The 27,333-nt window shown below is 50.3% G+C and overlaps 1 protein-coding gene across 14 annotated transcripts in view; it reads left to right on the plus strand.

The window, feature by feature from the left end:
- The window catches only part of PITPNM2 (phosphatidylinositol transfer protein membrane associated 2), a 164,043-nt gene that overhangs the window by 28,253 nt on the left and 108,457 nt on the right, over positions 1 to 27,333 (plus strand). For 11 of the 14 annotated variants that reach the window (XM_015475470.3, XM_024977280.2, XM_024977275.2 and 8 more), the window contains exon 2: positions 11,276 to 11,364. The exons of the other annotated variants lie outside the window; for them this stretch is intronic. The gene's annotated coding sequence lies outside the window, so the exon portion shown is untranslated. The remainder of the gene's footprint in view (positions 1 to 11,275; positions 11,365 to 27,333) is intronic. 14 annotated transcript variants of the gene reach the window in all.

Here is a 27,333-nt window from a genome sequence, read left to right on the forward strand (position 1 = left end):
GAGTGAGTCTTTTTTCTTTTTTTAAAGATTGATTTATTTATTTACTTTTGGCTGTGCTGGGTCTTCGCTGCTGCAAGAGTGCTTTCTCTAGTAGCAGAGACAGGAACTACTCTCCAGTTTGGGGACTCGGGCTTCTCATTGCGGTGGCTTCTCTTGTTGTGGAGCACCGGCTCTTTGGTAAACGGGCTTCAGTAGTGGCAGCATGTCGGCTCAGTAGTTGTGACTGAATTATAAAGCACAGGATCAATAGTTGTGGTGCATGGGCTCAGTTGCCCTCAGGCATGTGGGATCTTCCAGGACCAAGAATCAAACCTGTGGCCCCTGCATTGGCAGGCAGATTCTTAACCACTGGACCACCCGGGAAGTCCTTGCCAAGTGAGTCTTGTCTGAAGCACTTGAGTCCTGAAGAGTTCCTTGCTAAAGAAGTGTCAGGAGGTTATCAAACGTGCTTACCCAGAGGGAGCAGAAAGAGGGAGTTTGAGGGCTCTGCTCCCAACTGGCAGGAGCCTGAGGCTGATAGTGGGTCCAGGCCTGCCGAGATGTGAGTTGGTCTCTCAGGTTCCCCATGGTCCAGTGTACGGTGGGGATACGGCCCAGGGAAGCCACCTGGACCCCGGAGCCCGGCCTCCCCCAGGGCTGAGGCACAGCCTTTATAGACAGGCCATGTGTTTGACAACACTTACCGCATCCTGTAGCCAGATGGTCTAAACAACCCATCCGTGGTACGGGTATGTAAATATTTTCCGTATTTATCATGCTGCTGCGGTATTGACATTAACAAGGATGAAGAATTACACTCTGTGCAGTAATACACCAGTCAGGCCACAGGAGGACCACCAAAGCTGGCCCTCCCTCTGCCGTGGAGGGACAGATTTCAGGACAAGCCTGGCCTCTTGCTCCCTCCTGCCCCGACACCGATTCCCTCACCCAGAGGTCCTGGAGAGCCTTCCTCTCAGAGCTCTTGGCCAAGACAGAGATTCTTATCATGAGCAGTATGTTTTTCGGTTAGCAGAGCTCTGTGGTCAGCCTGTTGCCCTCTTTGCTTTGCCTACTAGGAAGTCCACAGCTAAGTGGTTTTTTTTTTTTTTTTTTCCAATTCATTTGCATGTAGATTGTCCTCAATTAGGAGTCTCAGCATAGAAGATCATGTGAGGTGTCTTAGGGGCAGGCCTGGGGGTGGGGGAGTGGTGTACATCCCTCTATTCACAGAACTAATCACACAGCCCCATTAAGAATCCAGGGAGCTAAAGTGTAATTCAGAAGAGGAAATTGGATCAAGCCGGACTTCCACAGGGAATACTGTGGAAGGAACAAACAAATTCACACAGGACGCAGAGATAAGAGTGCTCCGGCCCCCAGGGGACAGAGGTGAAGACTCCAGTGTGTGTATCTCCCTGTAAACACAGGTAATTGGACTTTGTTCAGTGTTTTGGATTCTATTTTAGTGTTGCTTTCCCTTCTGCCAAAACTGCAGTGTTGCAGAATGTTGGAACCCAATGGAGAAGTCTTATTATTAATTTAAAAAATTATTGGAATATAGTTGATTTACAATGTTCTGTTAGTTTCAGGTGTACAGCAAAGTAATTCAGTTATATATATATATATATACACGTATTCATTCTTTTTCACATTCTTTTCCCACATAGGTGATTGCAGAGTGCTGAGTAGAGTTCCCTGTGCTATACACTAGGTCCGTGTTAGTTATCTGTCTAATATTTAGTACTATATGTACGTTAATCCCAAGCTCCTAATTTATCCCTCCCCGTCAGGTTTTCCCCTTTGGTAACCATAAGTTTGTCTTTGAAGTCTGTGAGTCTACTTCTGTTTTGTAAATAAGTTCACTAATGTCATTTTTTTAAGAATTAGGTTCCACGTATGAGTGATGTCATGTGATGTTTGTCTTTCTCTGTCTGCCTTACTTCACTTAGTATGATAATCTCTAGGTCCGTCCATGTAGTTGCAAATGGCATTATTTCATTCTTTCGATGGCTGAGTAGTATTCCATTGTATAAAATAAGCAACGTCTTCTTTACCCGTTCCTCTGCCGATGGACACTCGGGTTGCCTCCACGTCTTGGCTGTTGTAAGCAGCGCTGCAGTGAACATTGGGGTGCGTGTGTCTTTTAAAATTATGGCTTCCTCTGGATGTATGCCCAGGAGTGGAATTGCTGAATCATACAGTAACTCTATTTTTAGTTTCTTAAGGAACCTCCGTACTGTTCTCCATAGTGGTTGTACCAATCTGCATTCCCACCAACAGTGTAGGAGGAGTCCCTTTGCTCCATACCTGGAAAGGCCTTTTAGACATCAATCTTCTCACTCTACAGCTGGGGAAACTGAGGCCCAGAGATGGGAACTGACTTGCTCAGAGTCAGCCAGCTAGAACTCTGTTCTCAGCCCCCACACCTGGGATCACTACCCACCCCCCAACCCATCACAGGAAATTCCACCAATATCTCTGTCCACACTGTACCAGTCCCTGCTCTGGGCAGGACCATTCAAAGTCATTCTTTTTATGGCTTAAAAAGAATGACTGTTAAAAAGAATGTTGAATTGATCAGCTGATGGATGGCCTGATTAGTCCATTGGATCGTTGGAAAAATCCCCCAGCCTTCCCAGCAGCTGTTTGAATCTTACCACAGGGCTTGAGTTCAGCGTTTATTCCACTGGGATTTGGGGAGTGGAAAATCAGTCTTTTCCTCAGACTCATTCAAGCACTGACTTCTCTTAGTGACTCATATGTGAGAGTGTGAAAGAGCTTCATAACAGAAATTTCCCCCAAACCCATTAGAGGGCTTGACTGCTGTGTCAGTGTTCTGCTGCTGCAACAGAGTACTCCCCCAACTTAGTGGCTGAAAGCACCATTTATTTGTTGATGGGGTGGCAATTCGGGCAGGGCTTCCTGGGGACGGCTCATCTCTGCTCCGCTGATGTCAGCTGGGATGGCTTGACTCAAGGTGGAAGAGGCATTTCCACACATGACCCAGCTCCCATGACTGGTGGGTGGGTATAGGCTCTTGACTATCAGTTGAGGCACTGGTTCCTCTGTGCATGACCCCTCCCCATGGCTGGATTGGCTCAGTGATCTCCAGCTAGTTGGACTTCTTACATGATGGCTGCCGACTCCCCCAGCGGACAGACAGACACATCCATGCCTCCTCCTTCTCCTCCATCCTCTTCTTTTCTTAAAAAAAAATCTAATTTTTTTTTATTGAAGTGAAATACCTATAGTGTAAAATGTATCGCTTTAACCATTGCTTTAATTGAAGCATAGTTGGGATTGATACACACATACACTTATAGACACGATGTATAAAATAGATAACTGATGAGACTATAGAGGGATGAGACTCTAGAGGGAACTCTGTTCAGTGCTCTCTGGTGACCTAAGTGGGAATTAAGACCAAAAAAAGCGGGAATATTTATATACACGTAGCTGATTCGTTTTGCTGTAGAGTGGAAACTAATACAACACTGTAAAGCATTTGTACTCCAATACAAATGAACTAAAAGCCAACAGCATTGTGTTAGTTTCAGGTGCACGCTGTAACCATTTTTAAGTGTACAGATCTGTGGCAATGTGCATTCATATCGTTGCAACCATCTTCACCACCCACAGAATCCTTTTCACCTTGCAAAACTGAAAATTTATCCCCATTAAGCACTTAACTCCCCGTCCTCCTTCCCCCAGCACCTGGCAGCCACCCTGCTACTTTCCATCTCTCTGGGCTTGACTCTTACGGGTGCCTTATATAAATGGAATCAGAGAGTATTTGTCCTGTTTGTCTGGTTGATCTCACTCAGCATAACGTCCTGGAGGCTCATCCATGTTGTCGTATGTGACGGGATGCCCTTCCTTTTGAGGGCTGCATACTATTCCTTTGCATAGACCACATTTTGCTCATCTGTCCACCTGTTGACAGGGCAGCCTGCCTTCTGCTGTTGTCACTAGTGCTGTTGTGAACACTGTGCTAACATCTGCTGGAGCCTCTGCCTTCAGTGAGTCTCAACCAGTCCTTCCTTAAGGTTCTGCTCCAGTGTAACTCCGCCTCCCCAATTCTCCCAGTTCTGTTGGTCAGTACAGGACATGGGGCCAGACTGGATTCAAAGAATAGGGACTTCCCAGGGCCCTGGCCCACGAGGGGCACCAAGGTAAACATCCAGCACAGCCACTTCCGGAGAAGCTCTTTGCAAAAGAGGCAGGTGGATCCACTCACGCTAATGCATCCCCGCTGTCAGATGCCCCTGGATCTCCTGGGCTCCCAGAGGCCGTGTGCTATGGGAGAAGCTGCAGTCAGACCCCAGTGGTCCCCTGCCTCCAGGCGGCTGCAGCGCCTGCCGTCTGCTCTGTACTGCTAATGGCTGCGCCTCTTATTACATAATCTGTTATTCTGGGCCGCACCAGGCCCTGGTTACTTGTCAAAAGTTTCTAAAAGCCAGCTGTATCAGCTCCAGGCAACTGGGGGCGCTGCCCCTCCCTCGTAGTATTAGTCACTCTGTACTTAGCTAAATTTAACTTTTTATCATCCAAATGATATTTTTGTGGGCTTGGGATTTTACATAATGCTACCAACTGCTGCAGGCTAAGAATTTCTCCTTTCTGTTAAGCGTGTGTGTGTGAGTGTGTGTGTTGGGTGTTTTCCCCGTGAACTTTTACACGCCCGAAGCAGCCCTGTTCAGCTCCTCTCCCAGCTCTGCCCTCCCGGACCCGGGTTTGTTCCACAGGCTTGGTTTCGCCTCCTGCCAGCTGGGAGCAGATCACCCCTAACAGCTTCCTAATGGCCCTGCTAATGCGTCCTTCCTCACTTGAGGCCCCTTCACTTTGAAGGTCTCTGAGGGTTTCCCTGCTGCCTCCACGCCTGGGCTTCAGAGAGAGATGTTCAGGTTCAGAGTTGAGTGTGTTGAGAAAGCAGAGGGAAGGAACCAGCAAGGGGTGGTGGGTGGTGACTGGAAAGGGACAAGAAATAAGAAGCCCAGCCATCGCCCCCCCTTGCCCCTCAGGGCTGGGGGTCCAGGAAGCAGGGTCTTTCTCTGTACTTGGGGGTGGCGGGGTGGAGAATTCAGGGCTGAGGGTGCTGAGTGGGGACACCCAGCCTCTCCTTGGGGTGGTTCCGGAGCAGGACCGGGGGACTGGGGATGCAGCGTGGCCATCCTGACTCTCCCAGAGCTCCCGCTGCTCAGCAACGGCGGCCCGCCCTGGGGTCTCGTGCAGTCCACATAACCGTGCACGGGAGGTGTCTGCTGCCGTTTCCCAGGTGGGGAGACTGAGGATGGGGTCGGCCGCAGTGTAGTAAGTGGTTGTGGTAGTAACTACAGCGGCGGCAAGCACTGGGTGCCTGCTGTGTACCAGGCGCGGTGCTGAGCACCTGCCTTCCTGAGCTCATGGGCCCTTCTTGGGGGTCCCGTGAACTAGGTAGTAGTGTTAGCACTCTTTATTTAAAAAAAAAAATACTTATTTTATTTCTTATTTATTTGGCTGCTCTGGGTCTTAGTGGCGGCATGCGGGATCTTTTGTTTTCTTTAACTGCAGCATGTGAGATCTAGTTCCTTTCCCAGGGCTCGAACCCAGGCCCCCTGCATTAGGAGCAAGGAGCCTCAGCCACTGGACCAGTAGTGAAGTCCTAGTGCGAACGCTCTTCTACAGATAAGGAAGCCAAGTCCAGAGGAGTTAAGCAGCTGGCTTCAGGCCACGGGGCCTAGAGATGGCAGAGCCAGATGTCAAAACCTGTCCGTCCAGGGCGCTAAGCCGATTCCCAGGGCCGGGCTGCTGACAGGCGGCAGAGACCAGACTCAGACTGGGCCCTGTGCCTGCTGCGAAGCATCACTGAGCTGATTCCGGCCTCATCTAGTTGTCAGGTCTCCTCCTGCCAGAGGACTGTAAGGTGCAGCAGGCTGTGCATTGTGTCTGGACCTCTCAGGGAGAGTTAGCTTGACCCTGGGGAGAAGAACCAGGTGCCAGGGGACAGGGACAACAGAGAAACTCACTCTCATGCCTGTTTTAGAAATCTTTTCAGAATGTATTACTCATTTTAAATTATTTTATTAAAAATCAGGAACTCCTAGCTATGTACCTAAAAGAATCAAAAACATATGTCTACATAAAAACTTGTACATGAATGTTCTCAGCAGCATAATTCATAATAGCCCCAGAGCGGAAACAACCCAAGTGTCCATTCACAAATGAATGGATGAACAAGAGTCGATCCACACAGTGCCGTGCTGTTCAGCCACAAAAGAAGAACGAAGTACTGACACATGCCACGATGTGGATGAACCTTGAAAACATGATTCGAAGTGCAAGCAGTCCAACACACAAGGCCACGTGAAATGTCCAGCGTAGACAAATCTGTAGACAGAAAGCAGATGGCACTGGCCAGGGGCTGGAGGGAAGGGATTTGCCGAGTGACTGCCAATAGACGTGGGATTTCCTTGATGGGGGGCGATGTTGGGGTGTGTGATATTCCAGAGCTCGAGAGAGGTGATAGTCACACAACTTTATGAATGTACTAAATGCGGCTAAACTGTACCCCTTTGAAGGGTCATGGGACTTCCCTGATGGTCCAGTGGTTAAAAATCTGCCTTCCAATGGAGGCAATGCAGGTTCAATCCCTGTTTGGGGAAATAAGATCCCACATGAATTTTTTTTTTTAATGGGTTAATTTTGTGGCATGTGAATTACATCTTAATAAATCAGAAAATCAGGAGCCATACCTTCAGATGGAATCAAAAGCTGGACAGCCCCTACCTGTTATCAGCAGCCTGGACAGCTTGCTTGGGTGCCACTGCCGTTTGCATCCATCGCTCTCTGCCCATTCTTCAGCCACCTGCCTCCCCCGGTCTCCATGTCAACGGAGGATGGAAACAACAGTGTTTAACTCCAGCCATGCTGCCCACTCGTTTGGAACTTACACTCTCAACCAGGGCCAGCTTTAGACATGTGGACGTCTGGGCAAGCCAGTCATTTGGCACCCCATCAAACCAGTATTCTTTAAGTGTTTGTTTGACATTTATTTAGTGGGGATGAAGAGAGACTGATATTCTATTAATAGCAGTTGTGTAGAGAAACAGATTCACTTACTAATTCATGTCCACCGACTAAAACATTGAGGGATCTGAAAATTTTTCAGGAAAGCAATTCTGACTTCTGTTCTCAAAGAATTTTTTTTTTCTTTCTTTTTTTCACCCTCTTGCAATTTTCCAAATCATTGAAGAGGCATATTGAAGATTTAGATTTAAAACTGAAAGAAGAGGAGCTAATGTATAACATGATGACTACAATTGATAACACTGTAGTATTGTATAAGGGAGATTTGCTGAAAGAGTAGAACTTAAGTGTTCTCACCACAAAACAACAACAACAATAAAACCAACATGGTGATAGAATAATAAACTCAATGGTGAGAATCCTTTCACGGTGCGTACGTCTATCAGATCATCATACTGTACACTTTTTATTATTATTTTTAATTGAAGTATGGTTGATTTACAATGTTGTCTTGGTTTCAGGTGTATAGCAAGATGATTCAGTTATACATATACATATATATTCTTTTTCAGATTCTTTTCCATTATAGATTTTTACAAGATATTGACTTTAGTTCCCTATTCTACATAGTAGGTCCTCGTTGTTTATCCCTTTTATATATAGTAGTGTGCATATCGGAGAAGGCGATGGCACCCTACTCCAGTACTCTTGCCTGGAAAATCCCATGGACAGAGGAGCCTGGTAGGCTGCAGTCCATGGGGTCGAGAAGAGTTGGACACTGTTGAGTGACTTCCCTTTCACTTTTCACTTTCACGCATTGGAGAAGGAAATGGCAACCCACTCCAGTGTTCTTGCCTGGAGAATCCCAGGGACGGGGGAGCCTGGTGGGCTGCCGTCTATGGGGTCGCACAGAGTCAGACACGACTGAAGTGACTCAGCAGCAGCAGCAGTGTGCATATGCTGGGCTCCCTGGTAGCTCAGCTGGTAAAGAATCTGCCTGCAATGCAGGAGACTCCGGTTCGATTCCTGGGTTGGGAAGAGCCCCTGGAGAAAGGAACAGCTACCCACTCCAGTATTCTGGGTTGGAGAATTTCCATGGAGGGAATTCCATGGGGACCCCAGCAGGGTACAGTCCATGGGATCACAAAGAGTCGGACATGACTGAGCGACTTCCACTTTCAATGTTTGTATGCTAATCCCAAACTCCTAATTTGTGCCACCCCACCTTTCCCATTTGGTAATCCTAAACTTATTTTCTATATCTATGGGTTTATTTTGTAAGTTCATTTGTATCGTCTTTTTAGATTCCACATGTAAGCAATGTCATATAATATTTGTCTTTCTCAGTCTGATTTACTTCACTTAGTATGATTATCTCTAGGTCTGTCCATGTTGCTGCAAATGGCTTTATTTCATTCTTTTTATGGCTATACACTTGAAGTATATCACAATTTTATTTGTCCATTATACTTCAATAACACTGGGGGAGGGAGCTCAAAGGAATAAAATGTCTTTGTTCCTGGTAAACAGCAACACACGGCACATCATTTAGTTCCAGAACTTCCCTCCATGCCCCCCTAGACCACAGCTACAGGCGTGCACGGAACACGTGTGCAGGAAGTCTCAGCCTGGAATTGTGTTCTCTTTTGATGTTTCATCCCCTTTAAGGGAGCAGGCTGATTGGCTTTTCGCCTTTTGTATGAGTGGTCATGGGAGGAAAGCCAAGTCCTCCCGCAGCATCTTCCTACTTTATTTCAGTGTGCTTTTGCCCTGCTGCCCCTAGAGCTCTGTCCCACCAGGAGCTGCCTTGCTCTTTAAGTTGACCCTGCATTCAATTTTTGGATTTTAAATGCTTTCTTTTGTCGGAAAAATCATTTCCCCACCATGCAGCCCTGTGTGAAGAGTGAGCATCCTTTCTCGCAGCCCCCCTTGGATCTTCTGCAGCGGGTGGTAGGGGGAAGGGGGTGTGTGAGCCACAGCTGACCTTCTCACCTGGAAGAGGTGACATCCTGGGAGAGGTGCACGTAGTGGAGGGGAGTCGCGCTAAAGCCGGCTCGCCTTTGACTAAACCTCTTGGCAGGTTTCCTGACCCCTCAAATGGGGAGATGGGCACTCTCCTAGAGGGGTTGGAGGTGTTGTGATGAAAACTAAGAAGCAGAACAGAGGAGAAGTCCTGCAGAGGCAGGGCATGTATGCCAGGGCAAGCCGAGGGTTCTGAGGGGATGGAGCCGGGGAGCTGGCCGAGTTAGTGTGTCCGGGAGGGGAACTGGCACCTGGGCCGCCTGGGATGTCTCGTCCTTCAGGGTTGCAATGTAAGTGCAGGGCAGAGAAGGAGCCTCGACCCCTGCAGGCCCGTCCCAGAGAGGAGCTCACAGCATTTGCCGAGGCTTCCCCGGAGGGAGCGTGGGACTGCAGTGGGGTGGGCGGCGTGTGAAAAGCCCATCTCTGTCGTTTGCAGCCACACCTCCCACCACTGTGCCGTCGCTGGTTATCTTTTCACCTCCCTAGTTCACTTCTCTTCCTCCTCTGAACTCTCACCGTCTGTGCCCTCACTCTGCAATGTATCACTTTCATTTTTCCGGAGCACCATGAAACCCCCCTCTTCTTTGATTTTTACCTCTGGTGTCCCTGGTTGCCAGGGACACCCAACACCCAACACCCAGCACCCAGGCTGAGGTGCCTGGCCTCAGCCCCAGGAGTAGGGTTGCTCTGGAGGAGGGTTCCTGCAACAGTCAAGGCTTCTGCCTTCCCGTCATGGTCACTGGGAGGCCTCCAGGACTGCTGCCTGCCTCCTGGGCACCGTGCACGGGAAGCACCAATGTCAGACAAACAAGAATGCGTCTTTGTAACCAAAAGTGGGGTCTGGCTGCTCACAGCTCAAAAACCAGTAGAGAGGCCAGGTTAGTGGAAAGGAAATGGATGCCAGCAAACGGGAATGGGGGAGGCAGTACACCTGTCCAAAGGCTGACTTCCCCTCCCCAACCATGCTGCACCAACAATCAGGGGGCAAGAGATTTTATAGACGGAGAGAGGGGGGCTCCAGGCAGAAACAGCAGAGTCAGCTCTGATGCTCATCTTGAAATTGGTCTTCAGCGGTCTGACCAGCGGTCATCTTGGTTGTTTTAAGTATAGTTAATCTTCAGTTCCAGGATTGTTTCCACTTCTTTGAGGCCAGTTCTCGGAATTGTGGCAGCTTGTGTCATGGCTTGTGTCTGGTCATCGTGTAGTTAACTTCTTCCACTTAGTGGGGGTCTCTATCTGCAAAACAGCTGCCAGGACACAGCTGGGAATGTTACCTATAGCCCTTGAGGAGGAACTGGAGGTCCTTGACTATGTTTAATGACCAAACTATCATTATTTGGTCTCCTTTGACTGTTTTCCTTTGTTTCTGCATCTTCTCACTTCTCCGATTAAGCTTATTGTTTGGCTCAAGTTTTTCCACAGACAAAAGGCAGGCTGTGGGCATGGTTGTGGGGGGTGGGGCGGGCAAGGACCACAGGGGTCCTGCTCCGTTTCATGTTGAGCTGCACACGTGGTTCAGGGGAGCATCTTGTGTCCTGGGGGGAGCCCTGGATCGGGTGGCGGCTTTCATGGTGCCTGCGCATGTTCTATGCTCTTGTAGGCTGACTGCACCCCGGGACTCCCTGGAAATCTGTTTCTCTACCTCTTTTCGTTTTGTTGTGAGTGCTCGTCTCTGGCCTCTGGTGGAGGTGGGCCTGCAGCCACATACTGCCCAAGTTCAGGGGCTTGATTAGAAGGTGAGAGTCATCTGCATCTCCCCGAGAGGCTGACCGTGACCCTGCCCCAGGCATCAAGATGCTGGCTAACTGCTGACCGAGAGCTCCGGGCTGTTATGTCCCGCCCCTCCGCATCCCCGTCTCCCGCCTGCCTCCCCTCTGGAGCCTGAGGTCCTGAGGTCCCGCAGTCCCAAAGGTTGATGGGTGAAAAGCTTCAGGTTTGAGGCTGAGGGCGCCACGCTGGGTTTCTGAAACAAAAAAGCTTCCCACATGTGCTAGAGATGTGGGTTTGGGTTCCTCGGGCTGTCTTCCTAACAGAGGGAGTCATGGGCAGTGTCGGGTGGATCAGCCTCCAGGAACGCATCCTGGAAGGTGTCCCTTTTGTCAAATGAAGACTCCTTTAGCCAGGTGTCCCACTCTTGTCCTCTGGTCACATCTGGATTTCTCTGGCGTTACTCAGGATGAGGCCTGGCCACGTGGATTTCCCAGTGGGCTCTGAAAAATCAGAGCGACCAGGTATCTCACCCCTTCACCCTCTGGGCTTCTCCCTGCAGGATGCTGGCCAGGCTGCCCTGGTGCCCGATACCCTTCTGTGGGCCTCGAGAGTAGGACGTCAGCGCTGCCTTCCCACACAGACCCGCAGGTATGGACTGCCCCCCTCAAGCTGTGGAGTTTGGGTGTGCAGGGGCTCAACTGCCGTTTCCTCTTCTGTAAATATCTGACTTTGTCTGATTTACATGGGGTAGATTGTATTCATCGATCCTGCGTCTTGTAGATATTGACTCATCTTCACCTAGCAGGAGGGGTTGATGTTCTGTCTCTGGTAGCTTTGGCTTCCCCGGGGCAGCCTGTGTTACTCTCCTTTGTACAGGGCACCCTGGGGGTGCTTCTCTGCTCTTGGTTCCCTGGCTCAGCCTGGTCCTCCCCACCCCAGTCAGAGACAGGACCAGAGTTTTGGGGCTTCCAGGGTGAGCTTCCCAGGTGGTGCTAGTGTAAAGAACCCGCCTACCAATTCAGGAGACGTAAGAGACATGGGTTCAATCCCTGGGTCAGGAAGATCCCCTGGAGGAGGACCTGGCAACTCACTCCAGTATTCTTGCTGGAGAATCCTATGGACAGAGGAGCCTGGTGGGCTACAGTCCATGGGTCACAAGGAGTCGCACACGACTGAAGCGTCTGAGCACGCAGTCTGGGTGCTGGTTTGCCGTGTCTCACAAGTTGTGGTTGGCAACACGGAAACAACAGTGTGAGTGTTTTCGGGTAACCACCTCCCTGGAGGAAACTGAAGCCGGAGGCTGTGATGGGCTGGGATCCTCTATGGAGTCAGGACCAGTAGCGCATCCCCCAGGGGCTGGCCCTTTCTCTCCTTCTGCCCCGAATTCTCACAGGAGCCCCCATGCTGGCTTCCGGTCCATCTCATCCCATTGCTGTCCTGAGTCTCAGGCCCCGGCTTCCCTCTGTCCCCTTTTCGTCACACCCAAGGCCTCTTTCGGGCAGAGCAGCTGAAGTGATGTTGCCTTTTCCTTTCCTGAACATCGATGAACCCTTCTCCCTGTGTGCTAATTGGCTGGTTTGAGCTTTGGGGCTCAGAGAAGGGACATTCCATTTGGGGAAACTAACCTGGAGGGAGAAGAAGGGAGCACTAAAGTCTCTGGTTTCTGCTGTGTCGGCTGGGCTATGGGTTGTAAACGCACTGCCTCTGCTAAGCACACAGTAACTTGTGCAGAGGCCCTTGCCTGCACGCGTGCTTAGTCGCTCAGTCGTGTCTGACCCTTTGGACTGTAGCCTGCCTGCCAGGCTCCTCCATCTATGGGAGATTTTCAGGCAAGAATACTGACAATCCCTGTTTTACATGAGGCAGCTGAAGCTCAGAGAGGGCAAGTATCTGGCTCAAGATCACACAGCTAGTCAGTGGTGATCTTGGCATTGGACCCCAAGTCTAGACCCATGCACATGACGTGGTTTCCCAAACACAGCTGGGCTTCCCCATGGGCTGGGGGCCTGGCTCCAGGTAAGTCCCCCTGCCCTCCCCACCTCTCCCCTTCCCCACCACACCTCGCTTGGGCTTCCTCTGCTCCCTGGGCACATGGGGCCCAGCAGACAAGGCCACAGCCATGGACCCACTCACTGCCGTGTTTCACCGTGGGCTGTCTCCTCTAATTGCTCACCCGTTTTTGTTGCTGTGAAAAGGCCTCCAAGTGCTAAGAAGAGAGAGTGCTGTGTTTTTTTTTTTTCTTTTTTGTGTTGTATTTTTTGTTCTGTTGTTTTGCGTGAATTTTCTCAAATGGGTATTTGGGGAAGGAGTTGACATGGGGACACAGGGGCCTCTCTGCCTCTCCACGGCCACTTGCCCTCCTGCTGGCTGGGGGTGGGGGCCTAGTGAGCCCTCCTCGGCCCACACAGCCTGGCCTGAGCTCTGACAGCAGCTCATGTCGGTTGGAGGGGCCCTGCTCCCACGGAGCCTTCGCTTCCTGTTTCCTCTTCTACAGGAAGGGGGTTCTTGTCCTTCCTGATGGCCTCACACCCAGTTCCGTGGTGTTACGGACAGTGGGCTTACAGCCTCCCCTCATCTGCAGGTCCTCACTTAGAACTCCTCGGGGGACTCCCCTGGCGGTCCAGTGGTTAAGACTCTGCCTTCCAGCGCAGGGTACACGGGTTTGATCCCTGGTTCGGGAACTAAAATGCCACACGCCTCACGGCCAAAAAGAAACCAAAAAAATAAATAAATAAGAAAAATAGAAGCAATATTGTAACAAATTCAATAAAGACTTTAAAAATGGTCCACATCAAAAACAATCTTAAAAAAAAAAGGAACTCTTCAACTTCTCTTGTTTACCCAGTGAACATTTACCGAGTACCCAGTGATAACTGGGTACCATCCCAGGCGCCCGAGACGCAGTTCTGCAGTCTGAGCCCCTGTGGGGTTTCTGCCCTGGTGTTGGCCCAGTGCCCGCTCTGCCCTCTCACCTCTGTGCTTTGCATATGCTGTTCCAACATCCTGAGGTTCCCCCTTCTGGGCTCTACCCTGGACCCCAGACAGTGGAGACAATCACGGTCACACCTTACCCGCCTTTGAGCTCTTCTTGGGAGTTTGTGGCCTGGTCAGACATAGAGACCACTGGACCCTGGATGGCAAGAGGCGGGGGGTGATGTGGAGTGAGATGCCCCTTCCGAGAGGGAGATCAACTCCTCGTCTCCTCTGCAGGGGGCTGGAGAGGAAAAGGCTTAAGGAGCAGGGTGTATTTGTAGAGAAGCTCCTTGCTCCAGAGGAACCCAGAGCCCTTCCTTCCAGGAGGTGGGAGTGGGGTGGAGGACGGGCAGGGGGCAGCTGGAGTTGTCTTCTCAGCTCAGCCTGGCTGCATTCGCGTTCTGCATCCTCTGACCTGACGCAGGAGCCGTCCATCCGCAGGAGGTCTGCCTCTAAGAAGGGGGTCCCAGTGGCGAGAGCATCTGCTCTCAGCCCTGCCTCTCCCCAAAGCAGAGGACTTTTGCTGTCCTGAGCAGGTGAGCAGAGCTTCTAGCTCTTAGTTGGGGGGGGCTAGTTCTTGGGGTGGGGGCTCAGCCGGGGTCCCAGGGCCGGGGCTCAGCCGGGGTCCCAGGGCCCAGGCTCGGAGTCAGTCACTTCCTTCCTGACTCCCCAGCTGGCAGGGAGGGGCACTTCCTGCCATTGTCGCCACTGCCCGCCAAGGCCTCCGCAAGGTCACTACTGTCTCCTGAGGAGGAAGAGAGCTGATGACAAGGGCAGGGACCTCAGACCACAGCCGCAACCGACACACTGTTCGTCCACACTGGTCCGTGCCACCGAGCTGGCCTCCCCGCCTCCCCTCGGGCCCCTGGGTGGAGGCTGAGGGAGGGGTAAGGTGTCTTTCCTTCATTTGTGGAAGCTGTACGCCCCGCTCTGCACCCCAGCCCCACATGGGAGGGTTGGCTGATAGTTCCCGGGTTGTAGGTCTACTGGGTCAATGAGGGAGGCCATGAGCATGCACGGAGGGGTGGGGTGGGGAGGGGCAACAGGAGCAAGGACTGGGGCTTGTCTTGTGGTCCTTCGAGGTCCCCCCACAGCACTTAGGAATCAGCTGGGCAGGATCTGGTGTCCCCTCAATGTCCCTTCCTGACTTCTCCCATCCATATTCCCTTTTCTTTCTTTCTTTTTTTTAAACATTTGTTTATTTTGGCTTCGTTGGGTGCTAGTTGCTACACACAGGATCTTCGATCTTAGTTACAGCATGCACATTCTTTAGCTGTGGCGTGTGGGATCCAGCTCCCCGACCAGGGATTGTACCCGGGTCCCCCCTGCATTGGGAGCTCAGAGTCCTAGTCACTGGACCACCAGGGAAGTCCCCCATATTCCCTTTTCGCCTGGCCATCCCTGCCCAGACTCGGGTAGAAAGTGGAGGGGGCTTCCACTGGAGCCTGACCCTCCCTTCTTTCCACGTTCTCTGGGGAACCTCCCTACCCCACCACCCTGCCGGGAGCAGTGTCCTTCCACCTCCCATTTCGTCCTCTCCTCAGGAGCCCCGGGTACCCACTCCCTGGGTTTGCCCTCTTGGCCTCGGTGACACACATCTTCCCCAGAACATGCTTCACCTTCACCCAGGTGGCAGGAGCTGCACTTCTTGGGCCTTGTTTCTGGCCTCTGCTCCTGGTCACTTGTGGACGTTCGCCCAGGCACCTTTTGGAGAGCCAGGCTCGAGGGCCCTTGGCTTGAGAGCTCTGGGGTCGGCAGGGCAGGGTGGGGCGAGCAGCTGGCTTGGCTTTAGTGGTTGGGCTGGGGTGCCCCTGGAGCTCTGTCCGCAGGCTCTTGGCACTGCTGCCCCACTTCTGGCTGCCCTTTGCTCTCTCTTCCCCTGTGTCAGCCTTTCCCTGGTTCTTTCTTTTAGAATTAATGGATTATTTTTGGCTGCACTGGGTCTTCGTTGCTGTGCATGGGCTTTCTCTAGTTGCGGGGAGAAGGGACCGCCCTCCCGCCCGGTGTACGGGCTTCCCATTGAGGCGGCCTCTGTTGTTGTAGCGCACACGCTCTAGGGCACTTGGGCTTCATAGTTGTGGCTTCCAGGCTCTAGAGCGCAGGCTTAGCAGTTGTGGCACACGGACTTAGTTGCTCTGCAGCATGTGGAGTCTTCCCGCACCAGGAATCAGACCCATGTCCCTTGCAGGAGGATTCTTAACTTCTGGGCCACCGAGGAAGTCCTCCCTGGTTCTAATGAAGAGCCCACCCCTTGAGTTTTCCTTCCTGTGCTTTCCCCTTGATGGGTGTCTCATGCACTAATGAGCTTTGTTTATAACCCTGTCTTGCCCAGCAAGGAAGCATCTGCTTATGGAATGACCCCCCACACCTCCCGGGGACCAGACCAGGTCTGTGTCATTTCCTTGCTTTGTCCCTCCACATACTTCCTGAGCCTTGAACCTGCCCAAAATAATCACATTGATTCTCGGAGACAGTGTCCAGAGCTTGGGATTCTCAGAGGGACTCTGTCAAGCTGGAGGGTCATATAGCCTGAGACCATTTTTCTTAGTCGCATGTGCAGACCACCACAAATAATCAAAACCTATTCGTTCAACCTGTATTTAGTGAGTGGCTGCTTTTCTGGGAGCTGGGTATAAAGGCGTGATAAAACTTTTAAAACTCTGGCCCTCCTGGGCTTATAGTCTAGCAGGGAGGTAGATATACAATATACAAATATGCAGTAAAATATATAAGTACATCAAATGGTGATCACAGCTAAATAAACAGGGGGAGAGAGGGCCTCTCCGGTCAAGGACATTTAAGCAAAAGCCTAAAGGAGGTGAGGGAGAGAGCTGGGAGATTATCCCAGGCAGATACAACCTATGCAAAGGCACTGAGGCAGGAGTTTGTCCAGGGTGCTCAAGAAACCTGAGTGAGGGAGTGAGGGAAGGAGCGGGAGGTTGGAGAAATACGAGAGCCCGAATCCAGCAGGGCCTTGAAATCCTGTCTGGACTTTTGCCTTGATTAAGTAAGGTATGATACCACTCCAGAGTTTGACCAGAGAAGGGCCAGGATCCAACCTGTGCTTTTATTTTTTTTTTATAATCAAAATTAAAAGTCACATTATGTCCATAGTTAGAGTACAAAGTGTTGCACCAGTCCATTTTAGGGTTGGTAGATGTCATCAGATGACGAAGAGGCATCGCATGTGATTGTTGTCGAAGGTATTCACAGACTTGGAGAAAGTCTTTTCCTTGAAGTGGGGATGTCCACCACGGGAAGCCTTCCACTGACGAAGAGGGGAGCGCTCCGCAGACCCAGCAGTTAGACCGATTGTGGAATGCAGCATAGGAGTGAGCCCAGGACAGGAAGACATTGTCTTGAGGATCCAACGGCAGACTCAGGATATTTGGAGTCAGCAGAAGTAGACTCACATAAGTTATCAGGCCCATCCGCTGCCCTTTGCTTAATTCTAGAGCTCGGGTCAGGGCCACAAGCTCCGCTAACTGAGCACTGGTTCCCTGGGGGAGAGATTTTGCTTCTAAAACCTGTTCAGCAGTCACCACGGCGTAACCTGCTTTACGCTTTCCATCCTGAACAAAAGAACTGCCATCTGTAAATATTTCCATGTCAGGATTGTCTAATGGGGTATCCTTTAGATCCTCCCGAGCTGCATAGTTTAAGGTTAGGAATTGAGAACAATCGTGATCAGGTGTTTCATTTTCCTTCTCAGGAAGGAAAGTGGCAGGATTTAAATTTCCACAAACTTTAAGTTTAGTTACTGGTCCTTCTAACAACAATGACTGATACTTAAGAAGCCTACTGTCTGTCATCCAAATATTAACCTTAGAATTTAAGATTCCACTCACATCATGAGAAGTCAGTACAGTAAGGTTTCGTCCATTAATTATTTTTAAAGCTTCAGGTGCTAATAAAGCCGTTGCCCCAATTACTCTTAGGCAGTGGGGCCACCCACATGCAACTACATCTAATTCTCTGCTTAGATAAGCAATAGGTTGTTGGTGAGGCCCTCGGGGTTGTGTCAAAACTCCCAATGCCACACCTTTTCTTTCAGTGACAAACAAATTAAATTCTGACCCTGTGGGCAAGCTCAGAGCTGGAGCTTGCAGGAGAGCAGTCTGAAGAACCTTAAAAACCTTTTGAGTTTCTGGAGACCAAACCAGTTTGTCGGTTTGGGCCTGCTGAGTTTCAGCTATAAGTTTATATAAAGGCCGGGCAAGTTCCCCATAACCCGGAATCCAAATGCGACAGTAACCTGTGATTCCCAAAAATCCTCTCAATTGTCTTAAAGTCATAGGTAGGGGGTGATTTAGTATAGGTTTAATTCTCTCAGGGCCCATGGCCCTAGTCCCTTCTGATATGATTAGGCCCAGATATCTAACCGATTGTTGACAAAGCTGAGCCTTTTCTCTTGATGCCTTGTAACCACAGTCTGCCAGAAAGTTTAAGAAATCTTCTGAGGCTCGCGAACAAGCTTCCTCTGTCTCAGCACAGAGCAAAATATCATCTACATATTGTAACACCACTGCTTCAGAGCTGTTAAAGTTTTGTAAATCCCGTGACAAACTTTGTCCGAATAAGTGAGGACTGTCACGAAATCCCTGGGGCAAAACTGTCCAGGTTAACTGAGAAGCTGGCTGCGTAGGGTCTTCAAAGGCAAATAGGAATTGACTTTCTTCCGCCAAAGGCACTGAATAGAAGGCATCCTTTAAATCAATTACTGAGAAATATTTGGCCCGTTCAGGAATTTCAGACAATAGAGTATAAGGATTAGGCACCACGGGGTGTAAAGGAACTACAGCCTCATTTATTATTCGTAAATCTTGAACTAGTCTCCATTTACCATTCGATTTCTTTATACCCAAAATAGGAGTGTTGCAAGGACTGTTACAGGGAATTAATAGTCTCTGCTCCTTTAAATTTTCGATGATGGGTTTTAATCCTTCTTTAACTTCAGGTTTCAGTGGATACTGCTTCTTATGTGGAAATACGTGTGGGTCTTTGAGCTTAACAACTACAGGAATAGCATTTTGTGCTCGACCCACAGATTTTCCATCAGCCCATACTCTAGGATTTACATTTTGTTCAACTAAAGGGAGAGAAAGGGAAGGCTCCATATTCATGAAAACAGAGGCATGGACCTTGCTCAGTATATCCCTTCCCAAAAGGGGTGAGGGAGATTCTGGCACAATCAGAAACTCGTGTGAAAACAGCACAGAATCCCAGTTGCAAGATAAAGAATAACTGAAATAATACCTTTTGGCTCGTCCAGACAGTCCCATTACGGAAGTGGATCGGGAAGAAAGTGGGCCAGGGGCTTCAGTAAGCACAGAATAAGTTGCCCCAGTATCTAAAAGGAAATCGACGGATTGGCCCCCCACAACTATTAATACCCGGGGTTCCTCAGGTGTAATTAGGAACGGGAGCTTGTGTGGGGACCCCGGGGCACCTTCAGTCCTGATTGTCTTGAGAGTCTGACCCTGGAGACCTACGCCTCTGGGGGCAGTCTCTCTTCCAGTGTGGTCCTTTGCAGACCGGACATGGAGCCGGGGGCGGCTTAGATGCCCGAGGGCAATCCCGCTTGAGGTGCCCCTCCTTTCCACAGCAGTAGCAAGCCCATCCCTTTTCACCTGGGCCCCTCTGGGCATTTTTCTCAGGCTGTTTAAGAACGTTTTTCATAGCCATGGCGAAGGCTTCCGCCTTTTCCTTTGTCTTTTTTTGCCTTTCTTTCTTTTCCTCATATTCCCTACCATAATAGACTGTCTGAGCCAGTTGTAACAGTATCTAAAGACTGATTTGGTCCATACGCCTGTTTTAATAGCTTACGGCGGATATCTGAAGCCGACTGAGTGAGAAATCTATCTTTCCCTTTTCACTTTCGGGATCAATCTCAGTGAATCTGCGAAGGCCTTCTCTCAGTCTATCTAGGAATTTACCAGGAGCTTCTTTCTCCTCCTGTTCTATATCTGCCAATTTGCCATAGTTTAAAGGCTTAGAACGCCCTGCCTAAGTCCCTCAAGAATACATCTAACAAAATGACTCTGATCCCATCTTCCTTTAGCTGTGTTGTAGTCCCAGTCTGGTTCTATAGTTGGGACCGCCTGATTCCCAGTGGGGAGGGCCGCTATCTCGTTCTCCCTCTTCCCTACTGATTCATTACCAAGCCACTCATCTCCATAAGCAACCGCTTTTCCCAAAACTCGAGTCTTTGACTCAGGAGTCAGCGTTTGTCCCAAGATATACATCACATCCTTCCAAGTGAGATCATAAAGCAAAGTAACACCTTTAAAAGCTCTGATATATTTTTCTGGGTCCTCTAAATAGTCTCCCAGATCCTCCTTGATTCTTTGTATTTCTTGATAAGAAAAAGGCTTATTAACTCTCACAGACTGATTATTTCTCCCGGTGGGTGTTTCATAAAGAGGCAACAGCTTGTGTGGCTGTTCCTCAGTCTCTCTGGCTGCTCTGCGCATATGATCCCAGGGATAGATTGGAGAAACCTGTTTCTCCTCTTCTCTTTGTCTCCTGTCCTCCATCTCATCTCTTACTTCGATGGTCTGAGTTTCTACTGAAACCAGAGTAGTCTGAGGTTGTACTGAGACAGGAGTTGAATCCCAGTTTGGAGTCCCAGGTACGGGGGCAAAGTAAGAGGACATGAGGGAGCTGAAGGTTTCACACCCAAATCTATACCCTTAGGACATTAAGTCTGGCATATTTCGCAGAGAGAAAAAGGGCAACACATATGCTACTTCTACCCATTTCCCTTGTTCCTTACAGAACCGGTCAAATTGTAGAACAGTATTATACTTAAGAGACCCTCTAACTGGCCACCGTTCGCCGTCCTCCAATGGATACCGTGGCCATGCAGTATCACATAGGAAGACCAGGTGTGTCTTCTTTAAGCCCTGGGGATCAAATCTATCCCAGTTTTTCAGGATACAGTTCAAAGGAGTGAGGCTGGAATTGTTAGCTCCCATCTTGTCCTGAAGGACCCCGGACGAGCCCCCAAGATGAAAGGTTGTTGTTGAATCACGCGAATACACCGGGATTCTTGGCCCCCGGAGGAGAAGAATTCAATCCCGGGCCAGAGACGAGGCTTGATCGCTCAGAGCTTTTGTGTAGTAAAGTTTTATTAAAGTATAAAGGAGATAGAGAAAGCTTCTGACATAGGCATCAGAAGGGGGCAGAAAGAGTACCCCCAACCTGTGCTTTTAAAGGATGGTTTCTGGCTACTGTGTTGAGAACAGACTGGATGGGGTGAAGAAAGGAAGCAGGGAGACCAGTGGGGAGATGCACGCAAGAGGTGAGATGTCAGGTGCTGGGCCAGGGTGGCAGCATGGCACTGATGAGAGAGTTGGGCTCCAGGCATGTTTCAAAGGCAGAGCTGGAAGGAATCGCCGAGGAATGAGGTGATCCTCATTGTGTGTACTTTTTTCTTTTTAAAAAATATATATTTACTTACTTGGCTGCACTGGATCTTAGCTGCGGCACACCAGGGATCTTTGATCTTTGTGGCAGCATGTGGGATCTGTAGCTGTGGCATGCAGACTCTTAGTTGCCACATGTGGGATCTACTTCCTGACCAGGGGTCAAACCTGGGACCTCTGCATTGTGAGTGCAGAGTCTTAGCAACCTAGTCTGGAAAGTTCCTGTGTGGGCTTTTAAAAACCAGGTTCTCATGGACTTGAAAGGACCCAAGGGATCATCTAGGCTTCCCAGGTGGCTCAGTGATAAAGAATCTACCTGCCAATGCAGGAGATGCAGGAGACTCAGGTTCGATCTCTGGGTCAGGAAGATCCCCTGGAGAAGGAAATGGCAACCCACTCCAGAATTCTTGCCTGGAGAATCCCATGGACAGAGGAGCTCGGGGGGGGGGGGGGGCTTCAGTTTATGGGGTCTCGAAGAGTTGGACGTGACTTACCGACTGAGCACGTAAGAAGACATCATCTAGTGCAACCTTCTCACTTAACCTACAGAGCCAAGACTGGAGCTTCTGACCCCGAGTCCACAGTGTTCGTAGCTGAACCCGTGGTGGCTCTGTAAGGAGACCTGCAGAGGTGTGAGGTTCCAAGGGAAGAAGGCACCTGATGCTGCAGCAGAGCATGGGGTCCTGGTAGACTTATTGGCTGGCAGGAACCTAGAGTGTAAGCTGACGATTCTAGATGCTCTGGGTCTTTAATGGCTCTCTCTGGGCCCGTGTTTTGATCTCAGTTGGGCTGAAGTCTTGGTGGTCGTGTCTAAACTCTTGGGCAGATCAGAGGCAATGCTTTTATGCATTTTTTTTTAATTGGAGTGTATTTGCTTCACAATGTTGTGTTAGTTTATGCTGTACAGCAAAGTGAATCAGCTATACCTGTACGTAGATCCCCTCTTTTTTGGATTTCCTTCCCATTTAGATCACCACAGCGCCCTGAGTAGAGCTCCCTTGTGCTATTCAGTAGGTTCTCGTTCAGTTCAGTTCAGTTCAGTCGCTCAGTCGTGTCTGACTCTTTGCGACCCCATGAATCGCAGCACGCCAGGCCTCCCTGTCCATCACCAACTCCCGGAGTTCACTCAGTCCATCGAGTCAGTGATGCCATCCAGCCATCTCATCCTCTGTCGTCCCCTTCTCCTCCTGCCCCCAATCCCTCCCAGCATCAGAGTCTTTTCCAGTGAGTCAATTCTTTGCATGAGGTGGCCAAAGTACTGGAGTTTCAGCTTTAGCATCATTCCTTCCAAAGAAATCCCAGGGCCGATCTCCTTCAGAATGGACTGGTTGGATCTCCTTGCAGTCCAAGGGACTCTCAAGAGTCTTCTCCAACACCACAGTTCAAAAGCATCAATTCTTTGGCGCTCAGCCTTCTTCACAGTCCAACTCTCACGTCCATACATGACCACAGGTTCTCGTTAGTTACCTATTTTATACACAGTAGTGTATGCATGTCAACCCCAATCTCCCAGTTCATCCCACCCAGTCTTCCCCCCTGATATCCATATGCTTGTTCTCTATGTCTCTGTCTATATTTCTGCTTTGCAAATAAGTTCACTTGTACCATTTTTATAGATTTCACATATGTGGGTTTATATGTGATATTAGTTTTTCTCTTTCTCTGTGCATGTTTTTGAAGGTTTTATTGAGCTAGTACTAAGGTGATGGCCCAGAGACAAGGTGTCCTTGCTCTGGAAGAGCTAACAGTTTGAGGAGACAGACAGGTGGACCGAGGATGCCCCCATGATCATGGATAATCAGGCTCAGGTGTGAGGCACGTGCAGGCGCTGTCCAGGCCTGGGATCTCTGTCCCAGGATGGACTCTATGAACAGCCACTACAGTCACCAGATACCCCGGGGAACACGAGTCAGAGGCCTCCTGCATGCTTAGTGGTCTACTTAAATCCACAGTTCATCCCTTATAAGAAAGGGAGCAAGGAGGGTAGGTGGGGGCTGGGATCTCACTGCCTACAGCTGTGTCACTCATCACAGGCTGTGCTTAAAATACGGGGACCCAGGTGCAACTCCTGGGAGGCAACCTTTCACCTGGTGGCCACAGGTGGTCCCAGGACAGGGCTGATGAGAGCATGGTGCCCAGACATGGGAGATGGAGCTGGATCACTGAAGTGGGGCTTGAATCTCAGTGGCCTGGTGTCACGCCTACCCCGGTCCTTTTTTTGGAGTTTTCCTTGGGAGGTAGAAGTGTGCGTGTGTGCTGTGCTAAATCGCTTCAGCCATGTCCGACTCTTTGTGACCCCATGGACTATAGCCTGCCAGACTCCTCTGTCCAGGATTCTCCAGGCAAGAATACTGGAGTGGGTTGCCATGCCCTCCTCCAGGGGATCTTCCCAATCCAGGGACCAAAGCCTCATCTCTTAAGTCTACTGCATTGGCAGGTGGGTGCTTTACCACTAGTGCCACCTGGGAAGTGAGGGGATGGCAAAAAACAAACAAAACCCAGACAGACTCCCTCCAGGGCACGAGCCATTTAGTCCTTGCTTGCCCTGGGCTGCAGCACTTGTGGAGGACGGAGGGGGACCCTTCCTAGCCTCCCTGGGGCAGTTCTCAGGATGGGACCCATTCTCCAGGACAATCAAGGTCAAGTGCCGTGCTCAGGGTGCGCCTGCGTCTGTGATGGGTTTTGGGATCTGCGACTCCTCAGTTTCCGGGAGGAAAGGGAGTCTGTTGGCTTGTTCCTGCAGCATGCTTTCCAGGAGGGGGGTTCCCAGATGAGAGGAGCTGCCTTAAGTCAGGTGATCATTCACGTAACACAAATTAAGCACCTTCTGTGTGCCTGAGCTGTTCCGTGTGCTGGAGGTGAAAACAGAGCAGAGCTGTGCTTCGAGAGGCTTGGAAGGAGAGCCACGCCTCCTCCCTCAGTCAGTCACTCCTTCCCTTTGGTTCTCGTGAGAGTTATAAATACTCTGGGGAAGTGTGTTGCCCTTACTCCCTGGTACCTCCCTGTGCACAAGCTTATCCATTGGACCCAAGAAGCAGGCCAGGGCGACAGGATGAGATGAGGCAGCAGTGGGGAGCCGAGCTGACATCCCATCGGGAGGACTCCTCCTCCAACGTCATGGACCGCCCCAGGGCCAGCCCCATTCCCGTGACTCACGCTTTACTCCCATCTCAAGGGGTCAGGGGTGTGTTTTCTTGAACCTTTAAAGCATCTTGCAAGAATGGCCTAGATTTAAAAAGACTGTAACCAGAGGAAAGAGGGCCCAAGAGACAGGCAGTTTAGGGACGTCCCCAGTGGTCCAGTGGCTGGGAATGTGCGCTCTCAACTCAGGGGGCCTGGGTTCCATCCCTGGCCAGGCATCTAGATCCCACAGACCACAACTAAGCGTTCACATGTACAGCCAAATAAATAAATGTTAAAAAGAGGGGGGCGGTGTAGAGTAGCTTGCCCAGTGCCTGGCACTTAGTAGGTGCTCAGTGAATCAGTGTCCCTATCCCTCAGCCTCTGGCAACCACTCATCTGTTTTCCATCTCTGTGGATTTGCCTATTCTGGACACTTTGTGTAAATGGAATCCTACAATATGTGGCCCTTGGTGACTGGCTTATTTCACTCACAGTGATGTTTTCAAGGCTCATGCATGTGGTAACCTGAATGGGTAATCCATTCCTTTTTATCTCAGGATAACATTCGCTTGTGTGGATGGATACATATATCCATTCATCAGTTGATAGGCATTTGCATTTTCCCCACTGTTTTCTTTTTGGCTGAGCTTCACAACTTGCAGGATCTTAGTTCCACAACCAGGGGTTGAATCCCTGTCCCCCCGCTCAGTGAAAGCTCAAAGCCTTAACTGCTAGACTACCAGGGGATTCCCCCCACTCTCGGATTACTGTGAATAAGGCTGCTCTGAACATTCATGTATACATTTTAAAAAATATTTCATGCGTACATTTTAATAATATTTATTTTTATTTATTTGGCCTCACTGGGTCTTAGCTGCTGCATGTGGGATCTTTAGTTTCAGTAAATTTACTCTTAGTTGCAGCATGCGGGAGCTAGATCCCCGACCCAGGATCGAGCCCAGGCCCCCAGCCTTGGGAATGAGGAGTCTTAGCCACTGGACCACCAGGGAAATCCCCCGTGTGTATGTTTTTGTGTGGACATTTCATTTCCCTTGAGTACATCCCTAGAAGGGGAATTGCTGGGTTATATGAAAACTCTCATATTTAACATTTTGAGGATCTGCCAGACTTTTCCAAGGCGACTGTCCCATTTTTCAGTGCGCACTGTTTTATAATGATGGTCGTGCAGAATTGTGTAGTGTGGCGGTTAATGCAGGGTCCAGAGCCAAGCTGCCTAGGTTTAGAATCTGGCTGGGGGACTTGGGACAGGTCCCTTCACCTTTCTCAGCCTCAGTTTCCTTGTCTATAAAATGGGGACAAGATTAGTGCTCACTACAGGTTGTCATGGGGATTAAATGAAAATGTCTATAAAGTGCTTGGTGGGGGCTGTATCTAGTTTTTGCTATTGTAAGTATTTCCGTGCCCCCCCCCAAGACTGCAGGCACTGGGCACATAGTAGGTACCCCATCCATGATATTTTACAGCCTGGGTCCCCAACCTCCTGGACCTAATGCCTGATAATCTGAGGTGATACTGATGTAATGATGATAGAAATAAAGTGTGCAGTAAATGTAACTTACTTGAATCATCCCCACACCATCCCCTCCCCCCAGCCCCGGTCCATGGAAACGTTGTCTTCCATGAAATCAGTCCCTGGTGCCAAAAAGGCTGGAAAGAGCTGTTTTAAAGGATGCAGAATTGGCTTCTGGGGGTACCCCATGTTTTGGTGCTTTTGATTCTTCTGATCACCCCTGGGAAAGCCCCCTAGACTGTCACTGTCTTGCACCCTGGGAGCTCCCTTCACTTGGAGGGTCTGACAGGGATCTGTGATGTTAGGGGTGGCTTCAACTCCAAAAGGCACTTTGACCTTAGACCCAGGAACACAGGGAGCATTCGGAGCCAGGCCTCCAGAATCGGGGGCGGTTTGGGTCACTCAGACCCAGCAGCGCTGGGGAGCCGAGACCAAGCCCCATGAAGTGGCCCCTGTTCCTTGGCAGCCCAGCTTCTGCTCTGAAGTCAGCCTTTGGGGAGGAGGTGGCAGCCCTGGCAGGAGCCCCGCAGAGAGTCAGACCAGTGATGGAATGTGTCCTTGGAGCCCCACGCTACAGATGTGGCCCAGAGTCCCCAGGGCCTCGAGAGCCCCCAGGCACAGAGACAGGCCTGCTCCCTCGGCCGGGGGGTGGCCCTGCTGTCGGTGCCCTGGCAGAGCAGCAGCTCATCAACCTGGCAGCACTGGGTGTTCTCCAAGCAGTAGGAGAGCCTGGCAGCCTGTGTGCTGCCCAGATGGGGAGGAAGAGTCAGAGAGCACCCGGGCTTATCATTCACCTTGATTACTGAAGGGAGTCCAGTCTTTAGGAAAACAATTGGAGGGAGGTAGGAAAAAATGACAGCTCTGGGTGAGGGGAGGAGGGAATTGGTTTACTCTCTCACCTGGCAGATGTTTACTGTGCCAGGCAGTGGGTCACAGGGAGGGAGGAGAGTGTGCCATCTGGGATCAGACACGAGTCAGAGCAAATAGTGCATCAGTAGAGGGAGGCACAGAGTGCAGCCAGACCAGATAGAAGGCAGCAGCCAACTGCCTGATGGGGAAGATTTCATAGAAAGGGGAGGCATTTCAATTGGGTTTTGAAGGATGCATAGGAGTTGGACAGGAGCAAAGTGGGGAAGGCACAGGGAATAGCACGAGCCGATGCCTTTAGTACTCAGAGTGTGTGGTATTTTGGGTGGTGGGGTGGGGGAAATCCCAAGTGGCAGAAGTGCAGGGTCAAGGGTGGTGAAATGGAGATTAGCCTGGAAAGGGACTGGATCCTATAAAAGTCCAGCTGACACACACATCAAGGACCTCCTAGCAGGGAAGGAAGAAAGCAGCTGAGAAGCCCTATCTACAGAGTGGAGGCCAACCTCATTATAAACCCACCTCAGTCACCAACTACAATGTGGTCTTAAGAAGATTAAGGGGTTCAACTTCCCAAAAGCCTCATGTCATCATCTGTGAAAAGGACAGGTTGAATCTACCTGGCCGAGGGACCAGGATTGAATGGAAACTATGTGGGACAGTCCGTGGTTACTTCACAACTGGAGGTTCTTTCCTTGC

The sequence above is a fragment of the Bos taurus genome, chromosome 17 (assembly GCF_002263795.3).
Source record: "Bos taurus isolate L1 Dominette 01449 registration number 42190680 breed Hereford chromosome 17, ARS-UCD2.0, whole genome shotgun sequence".
Taxonomy (NCBI): Eukaryota; Metazoa; Chordata; class Mammalia; order Artiodactyla; family Bovidae; genus Bos; species Bos taurus.